Below are 6,932 nucleotides of genomic sequence, written 5' to 3'. Positions count from 1 at the left end.
GCTAAACATGCTACAATAATATAAATTACATGTTGTTTTCAATTATATATGATTTGGTTGATGAATATTGAATTAAAATTTAATCAAATGTTATACATGAGTAAAATTTCGAAATAGAACATCTGTACCATTTGTTGTTGCTTATCTCTTTGAACAAAAGCACTAAATGTTTGAAGTTAGGTGTTAGGATGTGCACTTTATAGAGTCCAAGCTAATAAAAACAGGTTTGTTGCTGATTAAACCTGGCTTATTAAAATTATTGATTTACTTTTTTATTTTATAGAGAGAATGGCACCAAGAAAAAAGGAATGGTAGTGAAAAGGTAACAATGGAATCAAATAAAAGCGTTAATTGTGGAGAGAAAAAGCCTAGTAAGGTATCAGAAATAGAAAAATGAAAAGAGAATCAGAAAGACGAAGAAGAGAAAGAATAAAAGCAGATCCTGTATTATACGAAGAATTCAAAATAAGAGAGAGATAGATACGAAGCCAGAACTACAAGCGGAATGATTTTAAAAAATAGCAGACATGAGTAAACGAGAGAAAAGAGCCCAGAGAAAAAAATACGTGAAAAAGTTAGAAGGCATAAAGAAAAGAAGAAACGAAGAAAAGAAGGAAGCAGCAAATAAAATGCTGGAAGAGGCAACTCCTCCTGACAGTGATAATGGTGGTAACAATCAAAATGTAAGGAATGATATTGTTGGGCCTAATTTTGAACGGGTAGAAACCAGCCGAAAGAAAAGTGGTAAGAAAATTGCAAAACGAAATAAAACTAACAAGAAGAAAGCAAACTTTGGTAAATGAGCTTCGGGGTTATTTTTAGCGAAGTGCTAGTGCATATTTAAAGTGTTAATATTACAAACTGAGAGAGCGCAACAGCCAAAAATAACGGAGAAAAAGCGTCTTGAAGTTTCCGACTGGCCGCATATATCGTACGACGCTTGAAGTTATCAAGTGACGGCATGTCAGATTGAGGAATATCTACGACTCACGTGCAAAGGGTGCCGGGTTCGGTTTCCGCCCGAGTCAACTTTACTTTTTTTTTTTTGCTTCAACCAATAAAGTAGCCATTTGTAGCTACAAGTAAACTATTAATTCTCCATTATGTTTATAATGAATAAAACAATAGATATGTTGAAATCAGTTGTAAAATCCTTCAATGGTCCATGTGAACTATCAACAAAATGTAATCTATTCCGTAAATATATTGGTATCACGAGTTATATTATGGTTGCCGCAGTCATTGTGCAAAAAATGTTCACGCTTCGTGTTTACATCTGTTGACAGTGTGCGAATTATAACTGAAATGAGGGGGGCAATCTCCTTTGTTTATAGCTACCAAAGGGGATGGAAGTGCCGTCAAGTGACATGGGGAAGAAACACATTGGTATTAAATATGCGCAGACTAAGCTGCTTTCAATGTAATCCTGACACTAAATGCAGTCATTTTCATGAGGGACAATACAACTCTGTGCCCGCTGCACAGAGAAAAATCCGTTCTCCGGACAGCAGTAACAAATATACGGTATCCACTTGCTTACTATACAAATCAGTACGGAGCATACCTTATCCTCATGCTGCATAGGCACTGCCCTTAGATGTTACATCATGCCGTTGCAGGATACCTGACATCTAACAGTTTTCCGTATATAAAATGCATATACTTCTGTTACCTTCGTCAGCTATATGTTATATACGTCCATTTGTATGTGAGATCCTGACCGCCGACATTGTTTCATATGGAAAGTACATATAGATGGAACACTTACACAGAAAATATTATAAAACATGCGTTTTCAGTTATACGTCTGCTGTACGTTAAGTCCAAAAACTACAGGAATTACGCATGTAACCTTTTTAAGTATGCCACCTACAATTTTTTTCTCAGTGTGTTTCAACCATAAAGTGTATTCTTTTATGTAACAGCATTTATGAACTGCTACAACTTGTTTTCAGATCTTCGTACTCTTACTCTAACCTAACGATGTTCAGAAGTTTCATTATAGTTACGTGTTAAAAGTTCCGTATTTTTACTTAAGTACTGCACCCAGTACCAAATAAATCTCAACAAACTTGTGTTATCAAGATGTGTAATCCGCCAGTGACAACGAAAACGATGCCATTTTTTTTTTGGGGGGGGGATATCGACAGAATTTACACAGCAAACTCTTTTGTTATGTTGAAATTATGTACTCCAAAAACACCATCAGACATTACGTGGCCTTAAAATGTCTACTAACATCTCCGAATAAAGTAGAGTGTTTTACAGAATAGAGGCAGAACTCATAATTGTGTTTCCCTCAAAAGCAAATAGAGACACTGTGGATACTAAAGACATTGTTGCGGGATTGGAACAGCTTTTCTTGAAAAATAGAACATTCCGGTTTACGTTTACTGTAATTTTAGCTGTGTGCACAAAACTGTATTAAGCATTCAATTCAAAATATTACATTTTCTTACATTTTACCAGTGAATAAAACTTAAATATATCGTCACTGAGTATGTTTTGTAACCTCCGTGGATATTAATGTAACCACCGTGTTTGTCAAAATAATAAATTACCATTTAAAAAAAAAATATATATATATATTTTCTTGACCTCATCCACTGTAATGTTTGTATTTGTTTAGCCCTTAGGTGTGTAAAAAATAAATTATACATTATTTCTCCGATTTTTAATTTTAAGATTTTTCCAATGCCAAAATTCCCCTTAATTTCAGAATCACCCTTAGTCACCTTATTTAATTAGTAAGTCCATTCTCCTCTCTTTAATTGGAGTAAATTTGTCTCGAACATGCTGGTTGAACTTTGTTTTTATTTTTTATTTTTTTATTATCAGGTCTTTTTCGATGGAAAGCATCACCAATGTTGATAACGTTTCCTGGAACATTTAACTCCTTGAAAGCGTCAATTCTTTTCAATGTGAAAAAAAACGCGTCTCCCTTTGCTGACGTTATAGGTAAAGTTAATATTAATTTCAGAAGCTTTGTAGATTCACTAAATAGTTTTTTCCATATTATTGCGAGCAATTCATTCTAGCAAATCCAATCCTTGACAGTGATCCAAATTCCTCCGCAGCGTAGACTAAAGAGAGCTTGTGACAGAGATTAGTGTTATCTGTATATACAAAAAAAAAAAAAAAAAAAAAGTAAATTGAATACACTTTATTCACAGTTTATCTAGAAAAATTTAAAACAAACTGTAGAAATATATCTAAGGTAAACAAAATTGCTGCCACAAGATGTGGTGTGAATTCAAACCAGCATTTTTTTGAACACTATCCTGAATTGCCCTTTGCTTGTTTTGTCTAGGCCTTAATTGCAAGTTTGTCCTCAGTGGAAAGCTGGGTATTTTTTGTTAGTTATTTACAGAAAGTCATGGTATAAAATTCATTCAGAATTTGCAAGTTATTTACAGAATTAGAGCTCACAGAACTCAAGTAAATCTAATAACTAAAAACCAAAATAGCTGATTCAGAGAAAACAGCTGATACAACAGAGGTATATGAAATGAATCGCGAATGTCACATACCTAGGTATACACCAACACACATACGTGCGTAAAAGAAAAACGACATTCCAAATCATCCGTCTTGGTTGTAAGCAATGCACAATGAACTCAATATACTTCGACGCGAGAGAAAACAATGCTTATCAATGTGATACGTTCTGATATGTTCTGTAAAGCAAGCTTTGAAAACCGCAAGATGTAGGATCAGCATGTAATAGAAACCAAAAATCAAAGAACTTCAAAACAAACAGCATTGCCAGTTCAACACCCAGAAATGTTTGCTGGGAGGAGTCCAAAGTATTTAAGGGGGTCCAATACGTCTATGTAATATCGAACCTGTCTTATTCTTCACCCGAAAAGATGACAAGTAGTTAATTATTGTCACATATATTTTTGGAAAAAGTGATAGAACGATTATTTTTTGTAAGAAAAGGAAGAGTACATGATGAAGCGCAAAATAAACTATTGACCTACTTCAATTATTTCTCTGTTAAACAAGTATAGTTCGTTAAGATCTACGAATATAGTCGAGTTTCGAAATTTTTGGGAGGTCCGAACCTGGTGGACCCCCCTCGTTGCTGCGCCCCTGAGCATTGCTAACTAATCTCAAATTCAATGTGGCGTTTCCCATCATACAGTTTTATGTGGAATGTTATAAAGAGTATAAAATACATTTCTTTTATAAAACAAATATGTATGTACTAAAATACTATTCACAGAGAGGGATTCTATATATTGACTTATTAATATTTGGTTCACAAATTACTGTACAAGAAGCCTTCATTATCTGAGCTAAGAATTAACTTGTAAATGCGTATTTACTTTCATTTGTTTTCTATTCTATTACATATTTTCTTTTTTATTTTGTAATTTTGCAATTATTTTTTTTTCATCGTCATTATATTGATTTCCTTCAGTATAGACCCGTATTTAAAAATATGAACGCATAAAAATAAATTTCATTTGTAATTGGTAGTGAAATAAAATTTAGACATCTTATTTTGCGCGAGAAACCATCTCGTTCGCTGGAAACCGCACTGCACTGCACTGCAACAACCAGAACCTTGCACTTCTGAGATGGGAGAAAGGAGACTTAACATTCGCTCCAATTGCCGCGCTGTAGAAATCTGGTCGTTGGGTATGCTCGCTGCAACGCAATACAAATTAGAAACTCTGTGACGGATTGTTTTTCTCTTTTAGAAAAGGGTTATCGGATTTTATAGTTATAGAAGTAAAAAAAAAAAAATAAAGTATATGGGAGTATTAGAAAGTATTTTTTTCCTGTTCTTTATTCTTTTTTCCCGCTAATAATATTTTTTCTTGAAATACTTTGGTCGTTGCGCAACGCTGCAACACTAAAATTAGCCGCCACTGGCCTAAGTGAAATTTAAATTGGAAGATTCGAGTCTATTAAACATAAAAGTAGCCTATGTGAAATTTCAGTTGAAAGATTCGACTCTGACGAACAGAAAATTAGGCGACGTGAAATTTAAATTAGAAGATTTCACTCTAACAAACAGAAATGTTCAACGCGAAATTTAATTTGGAAGATGTCACTCTAAGAAACAGAAACGTTCAACGTGAAATTTAAGTTGGAATATTCGACACTAACAAACACAAAAGTAGTCTATGTGAAATTAGTCGAATGATTCGACACTAACAAACAGAAAAGTTCTACGTGAAATTTAAGTTGGAAAATTCGATTCTAACAAATAGAAAAGTATTGTGTGAAATTTAATTTGGCAAATTCAAATCTAAAAGAATACATTCCAATCAACACATTAATGCTAAGAAAAGATGCTGAAAACACGCAGAATGGATGCCCAACGACTGGAAACATATAATGCGTCCGATAAAGTCCACTTTCACTGATTTCCAACAATATGCAACATTTGTATATGGTGATCGCCCAAAGACGCTTATGCTCCAAAATGTTTCATGCCTATAGTGAAATGTGACAGCAGCTCTGCGGTATTGTGTTCCACAATTTCCTGGTATTCCGTGGGTCCTGTGATTATGCTTACAGGGTGATTACTACTGGTGATTAGGTGATCATGTGCATCATAGCTATGTTGTTCCAAATGTTGTTTCCAGCCACTAACGTAATATTCCAAGATGATAATACGCCAATTTACACTGCTGTAGCTGTTGAGGTACCATTGCATGAACATCGGGATGAACTTGCCCTGGTCCGCTCAATCCTAAAACTTCAACATTATTGAACACCTACTGTTAGTCCTTCCTGAGACTCAGAATCCGGAGCGATATCCTCCATCATTTTTGCTGACAGAATTGAATGCTGCACTGCATGAGGAATAGTACAATCATTGAAATAATTCATAACTTACATGACTTTGCCTCCACTCCACAACAAATCAGAGCTATTCTGTAGTGTAACGGTACTTCTATGCCGTATTAATAAGGTAAATTGCATTTTATTCAGTTATCATATCTGCATATATACTGATTTAAAAGAAATGGGAGAAAATAAAATATCATTTATTCCTATATAAGACAACACATCCCATCATGTATTTAGAAATTCAGTCAACTTTGAAAATGAAATGAAATCTTTCAGTTTAACGTCCCATGCTTGTATGCCTGTTAGGCTGAGAGACTATGAATAACGTAAGTGAATGATGAAAGAATTGGCAGAATGAGAAAGTGGAAGGAAATTGGAGTACCTCGATAAAACCCACGGACAAAATGTTGTCCAACACAAACTTATTTGGCCGGAATTGAACCAGGGACCCCAAGCACAAGAGGTAAGCATTCTACCACAATCCACTCAACTGCTTTAGATATACACTATTTAGTTCGTCAAGCTTCTGTGATATAGGAGGCAGATACATTGGGTCCTTGTTATACCTCATTGGATCGTTCAGGTAAATCTGATGATGCACGACCGACCGAATGTCCGAGTAAGGTAGCATTTATTACACTGTCCAACCGAAAGACTAATTAGGAAGATATTCCTTCAATTGAAGCATAAGCCACTCAATTATCATGTCCAAGTAGAAGGGGCCAATTCTGCTTATACTACATGTATTAAAGCATTGTTTTTTATATTGTTAAACTAACAAGCAATACACTAAGATTCTTTCAATAATAGAAGAATTTGCTACATTAATAAAGCTACATGGTCAATGTACGTTGTTACTTTTGCAAGTTAGGCGTGATACAAAAATCTATTTTTATGTACTTGAATATGTACTGATATGAATAACAGCAAAACAGAACAGTCAGATGCCGTATACAAAATTTTAAGAAATTTGTAGATATCAATAAAAATAATAACCCCTGAACCTAAAATATAATAAATTGAGGAAAATGCAGGGCCAACAAAACGAATGACAGGGGATTTAAAATCCTGTTGTTAATGTGGATATTTCGCATTACATCGTTCCAAAATGGGGTTCTCCC

The sequence above is a fragment of the Thermobia domestica genome, chromosome 1, assembly GCF_964235325.1.
Source record: "Thermobia domestica chromosome 1, izTheDome1.hap1.1, whole genome shotgun sequence".
NCBI lineage: Eukaryota > Metazoa > Arthropoda > Insecta > Zygentoma > Lepismatidae > Thermobia > Thermobia domestica.
This window is presented reverse-complemented; position numbering follows the sequence as displayed.